Source organism: Thalassophryne amazonica, chromosome 20 (genome assembly GCF_902500255.1).
Source record: "Thalassophryne amazonica chromosome 20, fThaAma1.1, whole genome shotgun sequence".
Lineage (NCBI taxonomy): Eukaryota > Metazoa > Chordata > Actinopteri > Batrachoidiformes > Batrachoididae > Thalassophryne > Thalassophryne amazonica.
In genome coordinates this window covers 4,915,869-4,942,695 of record NC_047122.1, presented here as the reverse complement: position 1 = coordinate 4,942,695, position 26,827 = coordinate 4,915,869, and the positions used below count along the sequence as shown (strand labels likewise).

The 26,827-nt window shown below is 43.7% G+C and overlaps 1 protein-coding gene across 1 annotated transcript in view; it reads left to right on the top strand.

Moving 5' to 3' along the window:
• The first annotated feature begins 1,633 nt into the window (after positions 1-1,633).
• LOC117502056 (ubiquitin-conjugating enzyme E2 E1) overlaps positions 1,634-26,827 on the top strand; it is a 90,268-nt gene continuing 65,074 nt past the window's right edge. Inside the window, exon 1 of the mRNA XM_034161045.1 lies at positions 1,634-1,749. The gene's annotated coding sequence lies outside the window, so the exon portion shown is untranslated. The remainder of the gene's footprint in view (positions 1,750-26,827) is intronic.

Genomic DNA, 26,827 nt, shown 5'->3' with positions numbered 1-26,827 from the left:
GACAAAATCTCTTGTTAAAAGTGAAATCTGCTGGAAAATGGCTGATGTCCAGCTCTTGTGATAACCAGAGAAAGAGCACACGACTGTCTCGTATCCACAGAGCCATCAGCTTAGAAATGGTCTGGTGGCTTGTGCCACATCGTCGCAGCTCGGAGCGTGGCGCACTGAGCGCGGCGCGCTGAGCGTCCTTAAAGGGGTCCTTAAAGCTGTACTAACAGACCTTATTCTCTGTGAAGCCCGTAAAATTTTCACGGAAAGCCAGATAAATTTTTCCAATGGTTTCCAGGTGCCAGTCTCTAACAGCTTCTGAAAAAATTCTAATGGAAAAAAACCCCAAATCATTCCGCCATTTCCAGACAATGAAAATCCGACGATGGGGCGGGACCACTCCTTCCACAAGGCGTGCTCACAGGCGAATGACATCACCGACGGGCGTGGAAAAACTCACACATGCGCACAAGGGTTCAAGCTTGTCTGACGTGAAAACATATGAATCAAATCCATATAGTTTAAAAAAAAAATAAAAAAGGTACGATACTTTATGGACAGACCTCGTATAATGAAAGGGACAGGGACTAAATGCACGCAGTTATTTTTAGTATTTGCGTAATTAATTTTCCATAAATGCGCTAACAACCAGTGGAAAGTCAGGGGAGACTGGGTCAAGACATATGATTTTCTTGCAGCAGAAGCGAGCTGTCCTGCTCCTGTCCTGTGTTTCGTCACAGCAGCCGCCGCGTGCTGCTCCGTGTCCCCCTCCCTCCCTTTCTCCCTCCGGCGTGGACGGTGGTCCAGTCCGATGCCCCTAGATATGCACACCGACAGGGGGTTTTGCTCTGTGAGCTCGACGCATGTGCCAACACATTGGTGTTGCTGGACCCATCACTAAAACATCCAAATGGTCACTGCAGTGGTTCCAGGTCAACTCGCCATTTAACTTGTCCACTCCCAAGTTGTCTTTAATGATGTGAATCCTCCTCCGCTCTGCTCTCGTACAGGGTCCCACAGGGTTCAGTTTTAGGACCCCTGCTTTTCTCCCTGTACATATTCCCCCTAGGGTCTATCCTCAGAAAACATAGTATTGCCTTTCATTGTTATGCTATTGACAGCCAAATATATGTCCCCCTGAGGAAAAGTGATTCCTTTTCTCTCAAACCCCTACTGTCATGTCTTGAAGATATTAAACTCTGGTTGCCACTAAACGTCCTACATTTTAATGATAAGAAAGCAGAGGTGATTCTGTACCCTCCCTGTATATGTATAACCCAGGACAGTCAATGAATGAATAAAATGATCTTCATGAAATGATCATTTCTTGATGTGTTATTTTTGTAGCGTAATCGACATGAGTTTGCGACTTCGCGGTCTGCTGTAGTAACCAGCGAACTCGTCCAATCCTGGCAAATACAATGCATTTGCTTACTCACATGAATTTCTTTCACTATTAATTACTTCTTTATGGCACATGATCTAGCGTTGTGGGCGATTTCACGGAAAAAATATAGCCTAGAAGTATATCGGACCAAATAAAAAAGACGACTTGGGAGTGGGCGATTTGGTAGAATGGCGAGTTGACTATGCACCCTGCAGTCCTCTTGGCACGATAAACATTGGACGAGCGTTCATGCTGTGCTTTTATTTTGAAAAGGCTAACCAGAAGTTGTGTGTGGGCTGAGCGTAGGTGTTTTGACAGACGTGCGTCCAGGCGGCGGAGGCACACACTAAAGCTGTGCGCGCACACAAAGGAAGGTATCAAATATGAAATAATCATCTTCCATCCCAACAGGTTGTGTTTTGTAGTGGATATCCGGACCGTAAATATTTGTATTTGTCCGTCAGACGCGTTTCTTGACTGCGGTTGGATCAGCCGCCTGTCGACGGTTCGGGCTTTAAAATGAGGAAAAGCTCAAAGTGATCGACACGTTGGACTGTTTTTAAATCCTCTGCTTCGGTTTATCGGCGCTGTAACAATCTGTCCCCTCCTTTAGTTTGCTTGTTTTTGGCTCTGAAATTGTTGAAGTGTCGAGGATCCCTGTCGATCCGGTTCTGCTTTTCCAACCGAATCGATTCGAGACTCGGTTCTTGTGTTCGGTCTTTGCTTCATGCTTTCAAGCATAACGAGGCCTCTGTTTGAACTGTTTCATTCATCAAAAAATGCTTCGTTTGTCGTAGCCCGACGCGGCTAAAAGTAACAGTCATAACCTCATTCAGGTTCACGGGAACGTGAGGATTTCGGGTCAACGTTTGTTCCGTGGCGGCACGGAATGATTCACGGTTCACGATCCACGGTTCATTCTGTCCCCAATTACGTGCCGTTGATGTCTGGAGGAAACAACCTGCTGAAATCTATTAAGGAAACATTCTGTGTAAAGTGTGCACGGCTGTCAGCGTGTTTTCTTCTTCACAGAAGCTCCTTTACGGTCAGGCAGGAATTTAATGGATCTTCTGTCACATTCATTGTACAGATGTGTCAAAGAAAAACATCTGCACGTCAGTGAAAGAATAATTTCAGTTTTTTTAACCTTGTGTTTTTGTTATGAGTCATAGCTGTAGTTTTGTAGAGTTGTATGAAATAGGACATGTTTGCACATTCTTAGTCATTTTGCCAAATTTTTAGTATTTTGGAAAAAATATGCAGTTTATTATGAACCTGGCATCAACATTGTGTATGAAAGAATTGATCACAGAAGGGAAGGCTGCATGCTTGGAATAATGCTTTTGAAAAATCAGCATTTCGGCAGTGGGGCGCGGAGCCCTTATGTCCCCGTTTAGAAAAACCTGTGGTATTGGCATTTTGGCCACATGAAATGTGTGTTTTTGAAAACTGGAGCCACAGTGGGTAAATCTGAAAATGCCAGATTAGCATTTTCATGTAGATAAGCAATATGGGCCGTTTCTGAAATGATGATGTCGTAAGTCCACCTCTCTACACGCTGCCGCTCGTAATGAATGTTGTTGTTGTTTTTGTTAACAGTTTAATTGAACGTACTTTTTTGTTGTCTTGGTGGATCATTAGTGGGATTTACTTTCATGACGAGCAGAATGCTGGAGATGAAGGCTGGCTGTGGTGAAAGCTGATTAGGAATAAAGGGAGCGCTGTGACACTCTTAAAATAATTGTGTTATAGCGCAGAGAGACTTTGTTAAAAACACTATGTTCATTCACAAGTAACTTCTTCAGGGTTGTCCTGGTGTCTTGGTGGCTTTCCTCACTCTACTCCACACAGATTTACCATAGAGTTCCATACTGTTTGTATTTCTTCATAATTCATGTAAATAATGTCCAAGACATAGTCAGTGTCTTGGGAATGTTCATGTATCCATCCCCTGACTTGTCTGAAGAAAACTGTATATAAAAGCGATGGTTTACATGTGCTATACTAAAGGGGGCACTTACTTATTCACACCATCATTTTGGCTTTTAGATTTTTAATTAAATTATATCAAACTGTAGAGATTTACTTTCACTGTGAGTTTAAAGAGCATGATTTTGGAAATTCTAATATACAAGGCTTAAATTTTGTTTTTGTTTTTTGATGTCCTAATAAAAGTGTAACATGTAAAGGGACAAGGGGGCAAACGCTTTCTCACAGCACTGTATTACATTTCACAGAAGAAATAAATGATTATTACAATTTTTTTCAGGAAGAGTTTTTAAAAATTGATATTTAATTTTTGAGATGGTTTGCACAACAGTGCATGTTGACTAGGGATGGGTATTGATAAGATTTTATCAATATCGATGCCATTATCGAGCCGCAGCGTTTGGAGCTGTGCGAACGGAACGGAGGACGATTCTTATTTTTTTCTTGCAGCAAGACAGGAGTCCCAGTTAGTGACTTTAATCTGCACAAAAGTGACTCACAATTGACATATTCAGGGATGAAAGTGGTGAAAAACAAAAAAAGCTGAAACCCAAAATTACCCCCCAACACCACCTGCACGAAAATGTTTGAATTCTAGAAGCTCTGAAATGCAATCTGGGACCATTCCAGACAATAAACTGTGAGAGCAGCATCCATTTTGATGAGAAAAAAAAAATTCATTCCAGTAGTATTCTGCTCTTACTAGGATGCAGCAGTTTTCTAGTTTGACAGATAGTTCTGGAGGAAATCACTGAAGAAATGAACACATTGAAAATATGATTTGACCGAAACAAACTGTCATTAAACTTAAATAAAACAGGGATGAAGTGGAGGTGTAAGTCACTAGGTGTTCACAGGAAACACTTATTTATTTATGTTCATTGTTAGTTGGTTTTATATTTTATGTTGTGTTTTTAATCAGGTTCTTTTTGTCTCTTTGTCTAAAATGATATTGTAGCATTATTAGTTATTATTACTATTATTGTTGTTGCTACTATTATTATTATTAATATATAAACAAAAATACATTTAAAAAATATTACAATTTGTAATACATTGAGCCATTAATTATTATACAGAAAACAAATGCACACAAATGTTCTGACAGCTGCAACAGCTTAGAATAGAATAGAATGCCTGTTATTATCATTATACGATGTACAATAAGATTAAAAGCCAACTCCAAAATCAGTGCAGGCAAGTAAGAAGAAAAGCAGCGATATCAAATAATAAGTATCAAAAAATATATATATGATGTAAACATTAGAAGGTAAGGTGCACGGTCCTGGATGGTATGTACATTGCAGAATAAGTATGTTATTATATATATTATTAAAAATTATAAATATTGCACATTATGGGATGGAATGTTGCACATTATCGTCTATGTATGCGGGAACTCAGGATGGTTACCGCTTTGGGAAAGAAACTGTTTTTGAGTCTGTTTGTTCTGGTCTTAATACACCTGTAGCATCAGGTCAAACAGTTCAAAGCCAGGGTGGGAGCTGTCTTTAGTCATGTTTAGGGCTCTGCTAAGGCAGCGGGAGTTGTAAATGTCCATCAGGGAGGGGAGAGGGCAGCCAATAATCTTTTAGGCTGTCTTTATGACTCTCTGGAGCCTCTCCCTGTCTGCAGCAGTACAACTGCCGTACCATACTGTGATGCAATATGTCAGCAGGCTCTGGATGGATGCTCGATAGAAGGTCAGCAGCAGGTTGGAGTCTAGCTTGTGCTTCCTGAGGACTCTCAGGAAGTGTAGCCGCTGCTGAGCCTTCTTGGTGACTGCTGTGATGTTCACAGACCAGGAGATATCATCGGAGATGAGGACGCCGAGAAACTTGAAGGTGTGAACCCTCTCCACATGCTCGCCATTGATGAAAAGGGGGGTGGGTCGATGCTGTGCTTCCTGTAGTCAATCATGATTTCCTTGGTTTTCTTGGTGTTCAATGCGAGGTTATTCTCTGAACACCAGGCTGTCAGCTTCAGGACCTCTATAAGCTGTCTCATCATCCTTAGAGATGAGTCCGACCACGGTGGTGTCATCAGCAAACTTGACCACCAGGTTGTTTTGGTGGGCCGAACTGCAGTCGTAGGTGTAGAGGCAGTATAGGAGGGGGCTCAGCACACAGCCCTGTGGGGAGCCGATGCTCAGCGTGCGGGTGGAGGAGAGGTGGGGGCCAAATCTCACAGTCTGGGACCGGTTGGTCAGAAAGTCCTTGATCCAGGAACATTTGGGAGGGGGGAGGCCAAGAATGGCCAGTTTTGTAGTGAGAATGTCCGAGATTATTGTATTGAAGGCTGAACTGTAATCCACAAAGAGCATCCGAACGTAACTCTGCTGCTGCTCCAGGTGGCTCAGAGCAGAGTGGAGAGCTACGGTGATGGCATCCTCCGTGGATCTGTTCGCACGGTATGCAAACTGGTGAGGGTCAAAGTCTGGAGGAAGATAGACGTTGATGTGCTGGAGATCTAGTCTCTCGAAGCACTTCATGATTACCGGAGTAAGGTCCACCAGAAGGTAGTCATTCAGGCTGGTGATGGGAGATTTCTTCGGCACAGGTATTATTGTGGTTGCTTTGAGGCAGGACGGGATAACTGCCTGGTCCAGAGAGAAGTTGAAGATCCTGGTGAAGGTGGGAGCAAGCTGGTAGGTGCACGCTCTGAGCACCTTGCCAGGTACTCCGTCTGGGCCGGTGCCAGGAGCACTTTAACATTGAAAACGCCATAGACATGCTAACGTGCTAGCATTGGTCCCATTTTTAAGTTATAAAATACATCTATCAACTGTGTCAGTTTGAAACTGCAGCGGGTCTGTAATCAACTATTTCTGCAGTGCGACTCCACTTTGAAGCGTGAACCAATGAAGCAGTGCTTCGATCCACTGGCTCATTGGTTCTTTGATTCGCTGCTCTTAACCCCTCTTAAAGCCATTAAAATGTTAATTGTGAGTCACTTTTCTTTCTTGTTGCAGTCAAGAAACGAGAATCGTCCTCCGTTCTGTTGACACAGCTCCAAACGCTGTGTTGAATCTATATTCAATTGAATACACCACAAAGACAAGATATTTAATGTTCAAACTGATAGACTTTTTTGTTTTTGTGCAAAATATTTGCTCATTTTGAAATGGATACCTGCAACACGTTTCAAAAAAGCTGGGACAGTGACAACAAAAGACTGGGAAAGTTGATGAATGGTAAGAACACCTGTTTGGAACATTCCACAAGTGACCAGGTTAAATGGAAACAGGTGAGTGTCATGATTGGGTACAAAAGGAGCATCCCCAAAAGACTCAGCCATTCACAAGCAAAGATGAGGCGAGGATCACCACTTTGTGAACAACTGTGTGGAAAAAAAAAAGTCCAATAGTTTAAGAACAATGTTTCTCAACATTCAGTTGCAAGGAATTTAGGGATTCCATCATCTACAGTCCATAATATAATCAGAAGATTCAGAGAATCTGAAGAACTTTCTACATGTAAGCGGCAAGGCCGAAAACCAACGTTGAATGCCCTTGACCTTCGATCCCTCAGGCGGCACTGCATTAAAAACTGACATCATTGTGTAAAGGATCTTACCGCGTGGGTTCAGGAACACTTCAGAAAACCATTGTCAGTTAACACAGTTCAACGTAACAAGTGCAAGTTAAAACTCTACCATGCAAAGTGAAAGTCAAACATCAATAATATCCAGAAATGCCGCCGCCTTCTCTGGGCCCGAGCTCATTTGAAATGGACAGACGCATAGTGGAAAAGTGTGCTGTGGTCTGATGAGTCCACATTTCAAATTGTTTTTGGAAATCATGGACGTCGTGTCCTCTGGACAAAAGAGGAAAAAGACCATCCAGATTGTTACCAGCGCAAAGTTCAAAAGCCAGCACCTGTGATGGTATGGGGGTGTGTTAGTGCCCATGGCATAGACAACTTACACATCTGTGATGGCACCATCAATGCTGCAAGGTACATCCAGGTTTTGGAGCAACACATGCTGCCATCCAAGCAACGTCTGTTTCAGGGACATCCCTGCTTATTTCATCAAGACAATGCCAAGACACATTCTGCACGTGTTATAACAGCGTGGCTTCATAGTAAAAGAGTGCAGGTACTAGACTGGCCTGCCTGCAGTCCAGACCTGTCGCCCATTGAAAATGTGTGGCACATTATGAAGCGCAAAATATGACAACGGAGACCCCGGACTGTTGAACAACTGAAGTCGTACGTCAAGCAAGAATGGGAAAGAATTCCACCTACAAAGCTTCAACAATTAGTGTCCTCAGTTCCCAAATGCTTATTGAGTGTTGTTAGAAGGAAAGGTGATGTAACACAGTGGTAAACATAACACTGTCCCAGCTTTTTTGAAACGTGTTGCAGGCATCCATTTCAAAATGAACAAATATTTGCACAAAAACAAAGTTTTAGATGTTAGATGGTTAGATGGATTGGAATCTTTAAATTGTCCGTAGGTGTGTGAGCGAGTGTGAATGTATGTGGCCCTGCGATAGGCTGGCGTCCTGTCCTGGGTGTACCTCGCCTCGCGCTCGGACTCAGCGGTTGACTAAGCGGTGTGTGTGTGTGTGTGTGTGTGTGTGTGTGTGTGTGTGTGTGTGTGTGTGTGTGTGTGTGTGTGTTAATTTCTTCAGTGATTTCCTCCAGAACTATCTGCCAAGCTATACTCAACAAAAATATAAACGCAACACTTTTGGTTCTCAACAAAAATATAAACGCAACACTTTTGGTTTTGCTCCCATTTTGTATGAGATGAACTCAAAGATCTAAAACTTTTTCCACATACACAATATCACCATTTCCCTCAAATATTGTTCACAAACCAGTTGAAATCTGTGATAGTGAGCACTTCTCCTTTGCTGAGATAATCCATCCCACCTCACAGGTGTGCCATACCAAGATGCTGATTAGACACCATGATTAGTGCACAGGTGTGCCTTAGACTGCCCACAATAAAAGGCCACTCTGAAAGGTGCAGTTTTGTTTTACTGGGGGGGGGATACCAGCAGTATCTGGTGGGACCACCATTTGCCTCATGCAGTGCAACACATCTCCTTCGCATCATCCGTGAAGAGAACACCTCTCCAACGTGCCAAACACCAGCGAATGTGAGCATTTGCCCACTCAAGTCGGTTACGACGACGAACTGGAGTCAGGTCGAGACCCCGATGAGGACGACGAGCATGCAGATGAGCTTCCCTGAGACGGTTTCTGACAGTTTGTGCAGAAATTCTTTGGTTATGCAAACCGATTGTTCCAGCAGCTGTCCGAGTGACTGGTCTCAGACGATCTTGGAGGTGAACATGCTGGATGTGGAGGTCCTGGGCTGGTGTGGTTACATGTGGTCTGCGGTTGTGAGGCTGGTTGGATGTACTGCCAAATTCTCTGAAACGCCTTTGGAGACAGCTTATGGTAGAGACATGAACATTCAATACACGAGCAACAGCTCTGGTTGACATTCCTGCTGTCAGCATGCCAATTGCACGCTCCCTCAAATCTTGCGACATCTGTGGCATTGTGCTGTGTGATAAAACTGCACCTTTCAGAGTGGCCTTTTATTGTGGGCAGTCTAAGGCACACGTGCACTAATCATGGTGTCTAATCAGCATCTTGGTATGGCACACCTGTGAGGTGGGATGGATTATCTCAGCAAAGGAGAAGTGCTCACTATCACAGATTTCAACTGGTTTGTGAACAATATTTGAGGGAAATGGTGATATTGTGTATGTGGAAAAAGTTTTAGATCTTTGAGTTCATCTCATACAAAATGGGAGCAAAACCAAAAGTGTTGCGTTTATATTTTTGTTGAGTGTATATTGTGCCTAAAACTCTCCTGGATATATTAACTGGGTTTTTAAACATTGTTATTGCAATTGTTTTATGTAAAAATGCCAGAAGCTCAGGTTGTTTCTCCGTTATTTTCAATGGGAGCTGCTGTGAGCTGCGATCGCTTCCTGTTCATGTCGTTCGGGGGAAAGTGAAGTTTGCTCTTTAACGTCCTGTTTATTGTTCTTTACAACACTGTTTGTCCTCTTTGTTCCAGAGTAATATATACAACCCCTGGCAAAAATTATGGAATCACCGGCCTCGGAGGATGTTCATTCAGTTTTTTAATTTTGTAGAAAAAAAGCAGATCACAGACGTGACACAAAACTAAAGTCATTTCAAATGGCAACTTTCTGGCTTTAAGAAACACTATAAGAAATCAAGAAAAAAAGATTGTGGCAGTCAGTAACGGTTACTTTTTTAGACCAAGCAGAGGAAAAAAATATGGAATCACTCAATTCTGAGGAAAAAATTATGGAATCACCCTGTAAATTTTCATCCCCAAAACTAACACCTGCATCATATCAGATCTGCTCGTTAGTCTGCATCTAAAAAGGAGTGAACACACCTTGGAGAGCTGTTGCACCAAGTGGACTGACATGAATCATGGCTCCAACATGAGAGATGTCAATTGAAACAAAGGAGAGGATTATCAAACTCTTAAAAGAGAGTAAATCATCACGCAATGTTGCAAAAGATGTTGGTTGTTCACAGTCAGCTGTGTCTAAACTGATGACCAAATACAAACAACATGGGAAGGTTGTTAAAGGCAAACATACTGGTAGACCAAGGAAGACATCAAAGTGTCAAGGCAGAAAACTTAAAGCAATATGTCTCAAAAATTGAAAAATGTACAACAAAACAAATGAGGAACGAATGAGAGGAAACTGGAGTCAACGTCTGTGACCGAACTGTAAGAAACCACCTAAAGGAAATGGGATTTACATACAGAAAAGCTAAACGAAAGGCATCATTAACACCTAAACAGAAAAAAACAAGGTTACAATGGGCTATGGAAAAGCAATTGTGGACTGTGGATGACTGGATGAAAGTCATATTCAGTGATGAATCTCGAATCTGCATTGGGCAAGGTGATGATGCTGGAACTTTTGTTTGGTGCCGTTCCAATGAGATTTATAAAGATGACTGCCTGAAGAGAACATGTAAATTTCCACAGTCATTGATGATATGGGGCTGCATGTCAGGTAAAGGCACTGGGGAGATGGCTGTCATTACATCATCAATAAATGCACAAGTTTATGTTGATATTTTGGACAATTGAAAGGATGTTTGGGGATGATGAAATCATTTTTCAAGATGATAATGCATCTTGCCATAGAGCAAAAACTGCAAAAACATTCCTTGCAAAAAGACACATAGGGTCAATGTCATGGCATAGGGTCAGTGTCAATGAGCAGATCTGATTTGATGCAGGTGTTAATTTGGGGGATGAAAATTTACAGGGTGATTCCATAATTTTTTCCTCAGAATTGAGTGATTCCATATTTTTTTCCTCTGCTTGGTCTAAAAAAGTAACCGTTACTGACTGCCACAATCTTTTTTTTCTTGATTTCTTATAGTGTTTCTTAAAGCCAGAAAGTTGCCATTAAACAACTGAATGAACATCCTCTGAGGCCGGTGATTCCATAATTTTTGCCAGGGGTTGTATAAGATGTCTGAAATTCGGTTTGTGTTTATTAAATTCCACGCAGATTAAACGTAGCAGACATGGATCATTGGGAATATTTGTTTTAGCAAGTTTTCAGGGTCTCATGGATGCAGTCTCTTATTAATGTGATGAAAAGCATAGAAAATTACATTTTAGTAGTACAGTGGAACCTTGATTTACGAGTTTAATTTGGTCCATGACCAAGCTCGTAAGCCAATCTGCTCATATTTCAAATGAATTCCCCCCCCATTGAAAATACTTCAAATAATTTTAGTCCGTTCCAGCCTTGTAAAACATCCCTGAATCTAAATTATGAAAAAAAAAAACATTTTTTATTAGCAAACAGACATGTATATTTTACCTGTGCATAATAAAATATATAAAGTAAAAGAAAAAAGTTTTATTAAGTGTTCTTACCTTAGAAACAGACGATTGCGGTTAACGGAAGTGGAGGCGGAGAAGGGAGGGACGGAGGTTTGTGCACACTGTAAACAAACTGTATTAATCCTTAAAAGGATCATACATACTTGACTTTGATTGTAAATGTGCAGGTCTTTTGGATAAAAACCTATCCAAGGAGGTTTGCTTCTGCCTGCCTTTCAAAATGTTGTGGAACTGTGATGGACAAGTGTCATTAAAAAGTGCTGAAGCGCGACCAGTCAGTGAAACAGCTTCTTCTCCTCTGTTGTTATATACATCCTCCGTGGCATTTTTTTTTTCCAGAATAATCCAGTTTTGTCACAGTTAAACACTTGTTGCAGGACTTGGCCTTCCTTCGCAACAAGTGCAGCAAAATCCGCTGCCCTAAGATCCGCACTAGAAGCTTCTCCCCCTTCTTCTTTCCGAAGCGTGACCTGTAACTCAGATTTCCGCTCGTATTCAAATAAAATATGGACCGAGCGACAGCTCATATTTCAAAAAACTCGTACGTTGAGGTTCCACTGGACCCGGAAATAGATTTACTACGTGATGCGTTACGCCAGAGCTTAACAAGTGGATAGCCCCAGATTGCATTTCAGAGCTTCTAGAATTCAAAATTTTTTGTGTGGGTGGTGGTGGGGGGTAATTTTGGGTTTCAGCTTTTTCTTTTTTCTTTAAAAAAAAAAAAAAAAAAAAGCTGAAACCAGTGAGTCACTTTTGTGAGGATTAAAGTCACTAACTGGGACTCCTGTCTTGTTGCGCGGCTCTCTGCCGCGTCAAGTTAAATGATAGAGTCCAGTCGGAATTAATAAATTCAATGTGAAACGCCGTTTAAATCAGATGACACCTCTTTCCAAACGTAATACAAACAAACTGCAATCAATCAAAATGTTTTTTCCTCCCAAAATGAGACGTCCTGCGCTGACGTGCAGCAGCCGGCTGAGCTCAGCTCAGAGGTACGTCTGAAAAAATGTCTGAAAGCAAATGCTTTTGACAAAAACTACAGGTTTTTATTTATGTCTAGAGATCAAGGATCCATTGACCAATTTAAAATGTTAACATAGAAAACCTGTAAAGCCAACTTTTAGTACACAGAAACTTCACAAGAGGTATCGATAAGGGAATCAATAAGGAATCAGATCGATAAACAGAATCGATAATGGCATCGATATCGATAAAATATTATCAATACCCATCCCAAGTGTTGCATGAATCCCACTTAATAAATCACAAGAGCAGTGAGTAAAAGTACAACTAAACAATTTGGATCTGCAAACGTCGATCACAGCGATCAGTTGTAACCACTTGTCTGTCACATTCTGATCAATTCCAGCTTCCATTTAAAGAACAAGATGAAACCCAATGATTGTGAGCACGTTCCCCATTAGTCAGTCAAAAGTGTGAGAAAGCAGCGAAAGTGCTTCTTGTGTTGTTACAATAAATTTGAGATCTATAATCTTTAAGACAGTTTACTCTTGTCAGATGTAAAACTCCACTTTACGTGTCGCACGCATACAAATAATCATTTCTGCTCTTTTATTAAAATATTAATTGCATCTCTCTGGAGGTTACACATCTTTGTTTCTACAAAACAAAGTGCAGTTTTCTGATCCTAATTGGATAAATTGAAGGGAGTGGTGTATTTTGTGATACTGTGCATCCTGCACTCTGCTGCAGATGAATTTAATTGTCCAAGAACCTCCAGCTGGCTCATTCTCGTACCTTCCCCTGTGTTCTGACAGCGGCTGTCACCAGAGGAAACAGTACAAGTCCCTGTCGATCATTTCTGGATTAAAATCGTCATTTGGTGCTCTTCATCCTCCAGGCATCTTCTTCTTTGTCTTTCGGCTGTTCCCGTTAGGGGTCGCCACAGCAGATCAATCGTTTCCATCTCACCCTGTCCTCTGTATCTTCCTCTGTCACACCAACCACCTGCATGTCCTCTCTCAGCACATCCATGAACCTCCTCTTTGGTCTCCCTCTTCTCCTCCTGCCTGGTGGCTCCATCCTCAGCATCCTTCTCCCTATATACCCTGGGTCCCTCCTCTGCACATGTCCAAACCATCTCAGTCTCGCCTCTCTGACTTTGTCTCCAAACCGTCCCACCTGAGCTGTCCCTCTGATATGTTCATTCCTAGTCTTGTCCATTCTTGTCACTCCCAAAGAGAATCTCAACATCTTCAGCTCTGCCACCTGTCTTTTTGTTAGTGCCACTGTCTCTAAACCATACAACATAGCTGGTCTCACTACTGTTTTGTAAACTTTCCCTTTCACTCTTGCTGATATTCTTCAGTCACAAATCACTCCTGCCACCTTTCTCCACCCACTCCACCCTGCCTGCACTCTGTTCTTCACCTCTCTACCACATTCTCCATTACTTTGAACAGTTGACCCCAAGTATTTAAACTCATCTACTTTCACCACTTCTACTCCTTGTAACTGCACTATTCCACTGGGCTCCCTCTCATTCACACACATGTACTCAGTCTTGCTTCTACTGACTTTCATTCCCCTTCTCTCCAACGCATATCTCCACTTCTCCAGACTAGACTCAACTTGGTCTCTACTCTCACTACAGATCACAATGTCATCTGCAAACATCATAGTCCATGGGGACTCCTGTCTGATCTCATCTGTCAACCTGTCCATCACCACTGCAAACAAGAAAGGACTCCCACCTCCACCTTGAATGAGTCTGTCATTCCGACTGCGCATCTCACTGCTGTCACACTATTCTTGTACATGTCCTGCACTACCCTAACGTACTTCTCTGCCACTCCAGACTTCCTCATACAATGCCACAACTCTTCTCTTGGCACCCTATCATAAGCTTTTTCTAAGTCCACAAACACACATTGTAACTCTTTCTGTCCTTCTCTGTACTTTTCCAACAGTATTCTCAGAGCAAACATTGCATCTGTAGTGCTCTTTCTCGGCATGAAACCATATTGCTGCTCACAGATCTTCACCTGTTTTCTAAGCCTAGCTTCTACTACTCTTTCCCATAACTTCATGCTGTGGCTGATCAGCTTTATGCCTCTGTAGTTACTGCAGCTCTGCACATCACCCTTGTTCTTGAAAATAGGAACCAGCACACTTCGTCTCCACTCCTCAGGCATCCTCTCACTTTCCAAGATTTTATTAAACAATCTGGTTAGAAACTCTACTGCCATCTCTCCTAGACATTTCCATGCCTCCATTGGAATGTCATGTGGACCAACTGCCTTTCCACTCTTCATCCTCTTCATAGCAGCTCTCACTTCGTCCTTGCTAATCTCTTTTACTTCCTGATTTACTCTCACCACATCATCCAGCCTTTTCTCTCGCTCATTTTCTTTATTCATCAACTCTTCAAAATATTCCCTCCACCTTCTCAGCACACACTCCTCACTTGTCAGCACATTACCATGTGCATCTTTTACCACCCTAACCTGCTGCATATCCTTTCCAGCTCTGTCCCTTTGTCTGGCCAATCGGTACAAGTTCTTTTCTCCTTCCTTACTATTCAACTTCTTGTACAGCTCGCAATATGCCTTTTCCTTTGCTTTTGCCACTTCTCGCCTTACGCCGCATCTCCTTGTACTCCTGTCTACTTTCTTCATCTCTCCGACTATCCCAAAACTTTTTCGCCAGCCTCCTCCTTATGCTTTCCTGGACCTCTTCATTCCACCACCAGGTCTCCTTGTCTTCCTTCCACTGTCCAGATGTCATACCCAGTACTGCCCTAGCTGTCTCGCTCACCACATCTGCAGTACTTTTCCAGTTGTCCAAAATTGCTTCCTCTCCAATTAGTGCTTCTCTCACCTGCTCGCTAAATTTCACACAGTCTTCCTCCTTCAGCTTCCACCATCTGATCCTTTGTTGAGCTCTCACTCTCTTCTTCTTCTTTACCTCTAAAGTCATCCTACAAACAACCATCCTATGCTGTCTAGTGACACTCTCTCCTGCTACCACCTTACAGTCTGTGATTTCTTTTAGCTTGCATCTCCTATAAAGAATGTAGTCCACCTGTGTGCACCTTCCTCCACTCTTATATGTTACCCTGTGCTCCTCCCTTCTCTTAAAGTAGGTATTCACCACAGCCATTTCCATCCTTTTTGCAAAATCAACTACCATCTGTCCTTCCCCATTCCTATCCTTGATACCATATCTACCTATTACTTCCTCATCACCTCTGTTCCCTTCACCAACATGCCCATTGAGGTCTGCTCCTATCACCACTCTTTCATGCTTGGGCACACTCTCCACCACCTCATCTAACACACTCCAGAAATCTTCTTTCTCCTTCATCTCACAACCTACCTGTGGGGCATATGCACTGATGATATTCATCATCACCCCTTCAATTTCCAACTTCACACTCATCACCCTGTCAGACACTCGCTTAACCTCCAACACACTTTTAACATACTCTTCCTTTAAAATGACCCCAACACCATTTCTCTTCCTGTCCTCACCATGGTACACCAACTTGTACCCACCGCCGATGCTCCTGCTCTTACTTCCCTTCCACTTGGTCTCTTGCACACACAATATGTCTACCTTTCTCCTCTCCATCATATCAGCCAGCTCTCTCCCTTTACCAGTCATACTACCAACATTCAAAGTCCCCACTCTCATTTCCACCCTTCTAGTTTTCTTCTTCTCCCGCTGTTCGTGGTAACGTTTTCCTCCTCCTTCTTCGTCGTCTTCGCCCAGCAGTAGCCCAATTTCCACCGGCACCCTGTTGGGCAATAGCACCGGTGGCGGACGTTGTTAACCCGGGCCGCGACCGATCCGGTATGGGAATTCGATTCTGAGTCTGCATAGTTGGGTTGGCTTGTTTGACGCCGGATGCCCTTCCTGATGCAACCCTCCTCATTTATCCGGGCTTGGGACCGGCACTCAGAATGTACTGGCTGCACACCCCATGTGGCTGAGTTCATCCTCCAGGCATGCTTGTTCCAAAAAAGTCTAGTATAATTTAAAAAAATTTGAAATAAAGCAACGGGCTCATAAAGCCATCTAAAACAGCCCGAGACATGAGGGACAGCTGCTGCCAGTTCCTGGTGAGGAGCTGATCCTTGGGCAAAGTCCACTTGAATCCACAGAGAGCAAAAGTGAGCACAGGGAGCGCGTTTCAATCATGACATGGAATGTCGTTTCCACACAAGCTATTTTTAGTGTTGTAATATTGAATGATTTTCAGGAATAATGTGATCTGAATTATGTCTAAAATTCAGTGGAGTCTTCCATGCCCTAATATATATCTGTGGTGCAAATTTGGTGAGAATCCGTGAAGTAGTTTTGACGCAATCCTTCAAAGCCTATATAAAGTGAAATCTGGATCCAGATCCAGATCACGTCCAAAATTTAATGGAGTCGTCCATGGCCATATATGTATCTGTGGTTAAAAATTTGGTGAGAATCCATGAAGCGGCAGAGGCGTTGTGAATTGATCTATAAAGCATTATTTTCAATGAGACGCGTCACTTTTTTGACACAGCAGAAGCATCGCATCAAAAACTTCTGCTGGGAGCTCACATTGCCGCTTGTCATAAGGCTGCTGTGATCAAAGTTCAATCCAATTTTCGCCCCTCTGAGCTGTGACGAAGCTTCGCGCTGTCCAATAGAAATGAGGCATCAGGCCAAAACAGAAGACGCGCTGTCCAATAGAAATGAGGCAGCAGGCCAGAAATGGAAGACGAGTGGCAGAAACCACTGATCTGTATACGTGGTGTGTCCATAAAGTAATGGTCCTTTTTATTTTTTTTAAAAACTATATGGATTTCATTCATATGTTTTTACGTCATACATGCTTGAACCCTCGTGCGCATGCGTGAGTTTTTCCACGCCTGTCGGTGACGTCATTCGCCTGTGAGCATGCCTTGTGGAAGGAGTGGTCCCGCCCCCTTGTCGGATTTTCATTGTCTGGAAATGGCGGAATGAAAAGGACTTTTTTTCCATCAGAATTTTTTCAGAAGCTGTTAGAGACTGGCACCTGGAAACCATTTGAAAAAGTTATCTGGCTTTTGGTGAAAATTTTACGGGGCTTCACAGAGAATAAGGACTTTAACTACAGGACCCCTTTAAGGACGGTCGGTGCGCCGCGCTCTGAGCTGCGACGTCACGGCACAAACCACTGGGTCAGTTTGGACATGTCTATCTCTCCACAAGGTCTCTTATACTCACTCGACTGGTAAGCACTGAAAGCCGAGATAGACATGTCCAAACTTGTCCTCTAACACTCCGAAACGGAAGTGTTCCTTTGTCTCGCTTCATCAGCGAATCGGTCGTGATGTGCGAAGCCTCTGCGCGGCTTTCCATGACAAAATCTCTTGTTAATAGTGAAATCTGCCGGAAAATGGCTGATGTCCAGCTCTTGTGATAATCAGAGAAAGAGCACACGGACGGTCTCGTATCCACAGAGCCATCAGCTTAGAAATGATCCAGTGGTTTGTGCCGCGACGTCGCAGCTCGGTGCACGGCGCACCAACCGTCCTTAAAGCTGTAGTTAAAGTCCTTATTCTCTGTGAAGCCCGTAAAATTTTCACCAAAAGCCAGATAACTTTTTCGAATGGTTTCCAGGTGCCAGTCTCTAACAGCTTCTGAAAAAATTCTGATGGAAAAAAAGTCCTTTTCATTCCGCCATTTCCAGACAATGAAAAGCCGACGAGGGGGCGGGACCACTCCTTCCACAAGGCGTGCTCACAGGCGAATGACGTCACCGACAGGCGTGGAAAAACTCACGCATGAGCACGAGGGTTCAAGCATGTCTGACGTAAAAACATATGAATGAAATCCATATAGTTTTAAAAAAAATAAAATAAAAAGGACTGTTACTTTATGGACACACCACGTATACAGTGGGGTAAAAAAGTATTTAGTCAGCCCCTTATTGTACAAGTTCTCCTACTTAGAAAGATGAGAGAGGTCTGTGATTTTCATCATAGGTACACTTCAACTATGAGAGACAAAATAAGGGAAAAAAAAAATCACAAAATCACATTGTAGGATTTTTAAAGAGTTTATTTAAAACTTATGGTGTAAAATAAGTATTTGGACACCTGCAAACAAGCAAGATTTTTGGCTCTCACAGACCTGTAACTTCTTTAAGAAGCTCTTCTGTCCTCCACTTGTTACCTCTATTAATGGCATCTGTTGGAACTTGTTATCTGTATAAAAGACACCTGTCCACAGCCTCAAACAGTCAGACTCCAAACTCAACCATGGCCAAGACCAAAGAGCTGTCGAAGGACACCAGGAAGAGCATTGTAGACCTGCACCAGGCTGGGAAGAGTGAATCTACAATAGTCAAGTAGGTTGGTGTGAATAAATCAACTGTGGGAGCAATTGTAAGAAAATGGAAAACATACAAGACCACTGATAATCTCCCTCGATCTGGGGCTCCATGCAAGAGGTCATCCCATGGGGTCAAAATGATCATGAGAATGGTGAACAAAAATCCCAGAACTACACGGAGGGACCTGATGAATGACCTGCAGAGAGCTGGGACCAAAGTAACAAAGGCTACACACTACGCACAGAGTGACTCAAATCCTGCAGTGCCAGGCATGTCCCCCTGCTTAAGACAGTTTGTGTCCAGGCCCGTCTGAAGCTTGCCAGAGAGCATATGGATGATCCAGAGGATTGGGAGAATCTCATGTGGTCAGATGAAACCAAAATAGAACATTTTGGTAAAAACTCAACTCGTCGTGTTTGGAGGAAGAAGAATGCTGAGTTGCATCCCAAGAACACCGTATCTACTGTGAAGCATGGGGGTGGAAACATCATGCTTTGGGGCTGTTTTCTGCAAAGGGGACAGTGACGACTGATCTGTGTTAAGGGAAGGATGAACGTGGACATGTGTCATTAGATTTTAAGCCAAAACCTCCTTCCATCAGTGAGAGCATTGAAGATGCAACGTGGCTGGGTCTTCCAGCATGACAGTGATCCCAAACACACTGCTCAGGCAACGAAGGAGTGGCTCCGTAAAAAGCATTTCAAGGTCATGGAGTGGCCAAGTCTGAAGACCTCAACCCCATATAAAATTTGTTGAGGGAGTTGAAAGTCCGTGTTGCCCAGCGACAACCCCAAAACATCACCGCTTTAAAGGAGATCTGCATGGAGGACTGGGCCAAAATACCAGCTACAGTGTGTGCAAACCTGGTGCAGACTTAAGCCCCTTTCACACAGGGCCCACTTCGAGTTGCTTCCTGTTGCGTCATGACCACGCAGGAATATTTGTGTCAGGTGCACACAGCAGGGGGCAGAGAGGAGGTGAGGACACAGCCTGCAGGTTCTCTGCACAGAGAAGTCAGAATGCACAGTTTGGCTGCAGGCAGACTGTGCACTCTGATTTCTCTTCGAGTTTATATTTGTTCTTGTGTTGAGCTGCAGGTCTGCGGTCTGAGTTCTGTTATAGTTTATCTTTCCTCCTTTCACCACAAGATAAGCACACGTGCGCGCGAACGAACCGTCCGTGAGCAAATGTGGAGATGTCTGGAGTTTTACTTGATGTGGACATGTCCTGTCTCTGACAATCAGTCTGTGAGCAGGACTTTTATGGATTTTATTTAAACACATTTGTAGGAGAAGAAGCTGCAGCTGCTTCACAGTGCATCTCTTCACCAGACAGCTTCACACACAGAAGGAGCTGCAGCTGACCATTGACCTCTGAACAGATGACCAGAACAACAAGGTCCACATGCCAGGGTCAGTGTGGCATCCCCAAAAGAAAGACTGCACTTGGCCAATCAGCTTTTTCCTTTAAAACTATAACTGAATAGAATAAATTACCAATAGAGTTAAAATTATGTAAAGATTACACAAAGATTAGCATCAATTTAAAAAAAACATTTAATAACGACTCAGATATGTCGCCATTAATGAACTGATGGGGAGGGGATGGGGGGTGTGTAGTCTATTTGTAATTATATTTATGTAGACTTAGGTGATATACTCGTAGTGTTTTTTAATGGTTGATTAATATAGAATGTGTTTTAAATGTTTTTGCTATTGTGTATGTACATAGATTCTATTAATGTGTATATAGACTGTATTGTTTTATGATGTGTTTTGTATGTCACAGGGACTGCAGATGGAAATTAGCTCTGAGAGCTATAGTCTGGTACAATGCATCTTTTTAATGTTTTATTGATTAATGCTTTTGTACATGGTCCCTGCCAGATAAACTAAATACAATACAGCTGCAATCAGCCTTTTTTTTCTGTGCTCTTTTTTTGAGCGTGTAGTTTTTACTGCATTGAGTACATGGTATAAAAACAGTCCTGCGTGATTTATACTGCGGGAACAATGGAACACAGCAGGAATCATAAATTGGCATCGGTAACGTCATGTTGTGAGTGTGGCTTCCAGTCACACTGAGTACCATCTTGTTGCTCTGACTTGCGCTGAAACCACTTAATTCTGTGTCGAGCAGATGACGCCAAAAAAATTAAACGTTTAATTTTTGTTTGCGACTCTCCCGCTGTTGTGGCGCCGAGCTGCATCGTCTCGGCACTAGGTTGCTTCCACGTGGTGTCATCACGATGACACGCAAAGCAACTGGGAGCAGCCCCAGTGTGAAAAGGGCTTTATAGGAAACGTTTGACCTCTGTCATTGCCAATAAAGATTATGTTACAAAGTGCTGAGTTGAACTTTTGTTATTGACCAAATACTTATTTTCCACCATAATTTACAAATAAATTGTTTAAAAATTCTACAATGTGATTTCCTGGATTTTTTTTTCTCATTTTGTCTCTCATAGTTGAAGTGTACCTATGTTGAAAATTACAGACCTCTCTCATCTTTCAAAATAGGAGAACTTGCATAATCAGGGGCTGACTAAATACTTTTTTGCCCCACTGTAACAGTGTTATATACAGTGTTGTATACAGATCAGTGGCAGAAACATGTCACAGGACTGCTCATTTATACACAGCAGTTTTCTGAAGAAAATCTTTGCAAATTCTGTAAAAAAAAAAAAAAAAAAACACTTTTTATTAAAATAGTAAAAAAAACAAAAAAAAAAGATTCTTTAGAAACCTTTATTCATCTGTTAATTAAAACCACAACTTACCTGTTGTCTCAGATGTGGTGATATTTTGTTTAACATAAGGAACCTTGGACATTTATTTTTAGATAAATAAAATAGCATGGAAATGTGTACAGTCTGGTAGATTATTCATTTATCATTTTAACCAGAAAAACAGACAATGTAAATAAATACAAATGTTTGTTATAAATGCAACAGGAGATAATTTAACAATGACTGCAGTGTGATTGTTAATGTGACATGTGTTAATGAAATAAGGGAATAATAATAATTTTTTAATTTAGTAATTTCAACTTTTAATTATGCCCTCATTGACTATGTCAGGGTTCTCAGCAGGATTTATTTTTTTCTCAGCGTAATGGGATGGAATAATCACCTTAAAAAGCCGACGCTTCGGGGGATGCTTAGCCCCCCTGAAGCGTTTGCATTATGGGCTGCATAGTGGGCCTGCTTCTTTGTTAGGCTAAATAAATACATTGGGGGAAATAAGTATTTGATCCACTGTCAATTTTGCAGGTTTTCCCACCTACAAAGAATGGAGAGGTCTGTTTTTTTTTATCATAGGTACACTTCAGCTGTGAGAGACAGAACCTAAAAAAAAAAAAAAACAATCCAGAAAATCACATTGTATGATTTTTAAATAATTTGCATTTTATTGCATGAAATAAGTATTTGATCCCCTAGAAAAACAGACCTTAACAATTGATACAGAAACCTTTATTTGCAGTTCCAGAGATCAGACATTTCCTGCAGTTCTTGACCACTGCAGCAGGGATTTTGGTCCACTCCATACAGATGTTCTCCAGATCTTTCAGGTTTGGAGTTTCAGCTCCCTCCAAAGATTTTCTATTGAGTTAAGGTCTGGAGACTGGCCAGCCACTCCAGGCCTCTTACGGAGCCCCTCCTTAGTTGCCCTGTCTGTGTGTTTGGGGTCATTGTCATGCTGGAAGACCTAGCCACAACCCATCTTCAATGCTCTTACTGAGGGAAGGAGGTTGTTTGCCAAAATCTCGCAATACATGACCCCATCCATTACTCCCTTCAATATGATGCAGTCATCCCGTCCCCTTTGCAAAAGAGCACCCCACAGTATGATGTTTTCACCCCCATGCTTCACGGTTAGGACAGTGTTTTTGGGGTTGTTCTCATCCTCCAAACATGGCGAGTGGAGTTGATGCCAAAAAAGCTCTATTCTGGTCTCATCTGACCACATGACCTTCTCCCATGCCTCCTCTGGATCATCCAGATGGTCACTGGTGAACTTCAAACAGGACTGGACATGTGCTGGCTTGAGCAGGGGGACCTTGCTGCCCTACAAGATTTCTTTTTGACTGTGGTCCCAGCTCTCTTCAGGTCATTGACCAGGTCTTCCTGTGTAGTTCTGGGCTTTCTCAGAATCATCCTTACCCCACAAAGTGAGATCACCTCCGTGTTGGAAACCATTCGTAAGATTCATACTGCTTTCGGTGGCTTTTCAGTCGAGTGAGTATCCGAGAAATTGTTTAACAGCTGGGCATGTTCCAACTTGTCCTGTGAGACTTCCAACACGGAGGTGGTGTTTGTCCCGTGCCATGAGCGGCTGCGTCCCGACACGCGAATCCGTCTGCACGTCTTTAATTACAAAAATCTCCTTTAACAGTGGAATGTGCCGATAAAGTGCTGATCCCGACCTCGTCTGAAACTTCTCTGCTAGTCACACAATGTCCTGAATCAATAGAGCCTTAAATTTGGAAGTGATCTGCTCATTCCAGCCTGTCGATGGCCGCTCGGGGCGCGGTGTGCCCTCCGCCGCTGTGGGCCGTTTTTAATCCAGTTTTAATGGTCCTTAATCCGTGTGATACCGATAGAATCTTCACCGAAAGCCATCTGAATCTTCCAAATGGTTTCCATCTGGCTGTCTGTCAGAGTTTCTGAAAAAATTTTTATGGAACAAAGTGGCAGTTGCTCCGCCATTCCTAAACAATAAAAATCCGACGAGGGGGGTGGACCAGTGCTCACTCAAAGCCTGCCCACAGGCGAATGACGCAACTGACAGGCGTGAAAAAACTCGCGCATGCGCACGAAGGTTCAAGCTTGTCTGATGCAATCACACATGATTCAAATCCATATAGTTTTTGAAAAAAATAAAAAGTTTGGATACTTTTCTCACAGACCTCGTACTTATTTCATGCAATAAAATGCAAATTCATTAAAAATCATACAATGTGATTTTCTTGTTTTTTTTTTTTTTTTTTTTTTTTTTTTTTTAGATTCTATCCCTCACATTTGAAGTGTACCTACGATAAAAATTACAGACCTCTACATTCTTTGTAGGTGGGGAAACCCTGCAAAATTGACACTGGATCAAATACCATTTCCCCCACTATATACCAAAATCTGATGTCCAGACAGAAGACGAGACCATCTGTGTTTCATCTTGTGAGGAAAGTGTTTCCAAAAATGCCACCAATATGAAGTTGAAGCTGCAGAGGAGACCTTCATCTGGTTAAATTAATCTGTCGTCTCTGCAAACTCACACCTGCTACTATGCTACATCAGAGATTTCTAAAGAATCTTTTTTTTTTTTTACTTAAAAGTATTTTTATTACAAATTATTTAATGTAAGAAAAAACACATAAGGATTTTCTTGAATAAACTGCTGTGCATAAATCAGCATTTCAGATGTTCCTGACACACGTCTACACTGTTCTGTATTTTGGTCTGATGCCTTGTTTCTTTTGGCTTTAAAGTAAGGCTGTAACAAAGGTGAAAAAAACATACTATGGCTTAACGTCACACAGTTTGGTGCTCAGAATGCAGGCAATAGTGTTTCAGAGGGTTATAAATTTAAAAATCTAACGGGGGAAGTTGGCCTCAGTCTCCCCTATACTGCAGCACTCGGCATGTGGCTCGCTGTGAGAACTTTAGCGGCTGTAAGAGAAGTTTCCCCCAGCACTTGGTGCGGTGTACACTGCAGAAGAACTTTCATGACTGTACGAGAACTTTTCCCTCCAAGAACTTTTCCCACATGCGCAATGATCCACACCAGAGAACCTTTGTGCGTTGTCCCATGGAAAATGCACATCATGAGGAACGGGAAAAAAAGTGCGGTGTGAAACGGTGGACGATTTTCTTTTCTTGCCCGCAGTAACAGATGATAGTCCGGTAGCGACTTAATGGCCCAGTCACACGGCACTTAACGAAGAGCAACGAAGCCCTGACGAAACAAGAAATCTGGACTTCCGTTATCTTTTGTTGGCATCGTTTAACCTTTGCGCAGCTTTGTTCCTGCAGCTGGCGCTTCATCAGGATTTTTAAACTGTTGAAAAATTTGAACGAAGGGCAACGAAAACCTCAATTCGTCCGTGTTTTGTTTTGCTGTTGTTCTTGACGTTTGTTAATCATTTGTTTATTTTTTGTTACGTTCTTTAACCCTCTGGGGCCGATGCCTAAGACCAAGCTTTACTAAATTATAAATAACTTTAATGATATGAGATTAAAAAAAATGATAATGATTATTGATATGAGATCCCCCTTTAGCTGCCACCTTATCGTGGTGGGGGAGTTTGCGTACCTGGATGATCCTAGGAGCTATGTTGTCGGGGGCTTTGTGCTCCCTGTAGGGTCTCCCAAGGCAAACAGGTCCTAGGTGACGGGTCAGACTAAGGGCAGTTCAGAACCTCCATGACCAGTAAAAGATCAAGGACCGAGACGTCGCCCGGTATGGCGGTGCCGGGGTCCCACCCTGGAGCCAGGCCTGGGGTTGGGGCTCACGCGCGAGTGCCTGGTGGTCCCGGCTCAGCCCGAAAGAGTGACGTGGGCCCGCCCTCCTGTGGGTTCACCACCTGCAGAGGGGGCCATGGTGGTCGGGTGCAGAGAGGATTGGATGGCGTTCGAGGGCGGGTGGCCCAGCGGCCTGGTCCATGCTCACAGCCCCTGGCTGTTGGGACGTGGAATGTCACCTCGCTAGGGGGGAAGGAGCCTGAGCTTGTGCGGGAGGTTGAAAGATACCGACTAGAGATAGTCGGGCTCACCTCCACACACAGCTTGGGCTCTGGTACCCAACTCCTGGAGAGGGGCTGGACGCTTCATTTTTCTGGCGTCGCCCACAGGGAGAGGCGGAGAGCTGGGGTCGCATTGCTTATTGCTCCCCAGCTCAGTCACCAAGTGTTGGAGTTCACTCCGGTGAACGAGAGGGTCGCGTCCCTACGCCTTCGGTTCGGGGACAGGTCTCTCACCGTTGTCTCGGCCTACGGCGACGACTGGCGGAACCCTCTTTCAGCGAGGTCTTCAACTCCCACCTCCGGGAGAGCTTCTCCCAGATCCCGGGGGAGGTTGGAGACATGGAGTCCGAGTGGACCATGTTCTCCACCTCCATTGTCGATGCGGCTGCTCGTAGCTGTGGTCGCAAGGTCTCTGGTGCCTGTCATGGCGGCAAGCCCCGAACCCGGTGGTGAACACCGAAAGTAAGGAATGACGTCAAGCTGAAGAAGGAGTCCTACTTATCTTTGTTGGTAGGTGGGACCCCAGAGGCAGCTGACAGGTACCGGCAGGCCAAGCGTGCCGCAGCCCATGCGGTCACAGAGGCAAAAACTCGGGTCTGGGAGGAGTTCGGGGAGGCTATGGAAGAGGACTATCGGTCGGCCTCGAAGAGATTCTGGCAAACCGTCCTACGCCTCAGGAGGCGGAAGCAGCTCTCCACCAGCACTGTTTACGGTGCGGGTGGGGAGCTGTTGACCCTGACTGGGGATGTTGTTGGGTGGTGGAAGGAGTACTTCGAGGATCTCCTCAATCCCATCGTCACGTCTTGCCTCTGGATTGGCAGACCGGGGTGGTGGTCCCTCTGTTTAAGAAGGGGGACCGGAAGGGGGTGTGTTCCAACTATAGGGGGATCACACTCCTCAGCCTCCCCGGTAAGGTCTATTCCAGAGTACTGGAGAGGAGAATTCGACCGATGGTCGAACCTCGGATTCAGGAGGAGCAGTGTAGTTTTCGTCCTGGTTGCGGCACACTGGACCAGCTCTACACGCTCCATCGGGTGCTCGAGGGTTCATGGGAGTTTGCCCAACCAGTCCACATGTGTTTTGTGGATCTGGAGAAGGCGGTCGACCATGTCCCTCGGGGCACCCTGTGGGGAGTGCTCCGGGAGTACGGGGTCCGGGGTCCTTTGTTAAGGGCTATCCGGTCCCTGTACGACCGCAGCAGGAGCTTGGTTCGCATTGCCGGTAGTAAGTCAAACCTGTTTCCAGTGCACGTTGGCCTCCGCCAGCGCTGCCCTTTGTCACCGGTTCTGTTCATTATTTTTATGGACAGAATTTCTAGGCGCAGCCAGGGTGTAGAGGGGGTCTGGTTTGGGAACCACAGAATCTCGTCTCTGCTGTTTGCGGACGATGTGGTTCTGTTGGCTTTGTCAAATCAGGACCTTCAGCGGGCACTGGGGCGGTTTGCCGCCGAGTGTGAAGCGTCCGGGATGAAAATCAGCACCTCCAAATCCGAGGCCATGGTTCTCGACCGGAAAAAGGTGCTTTGC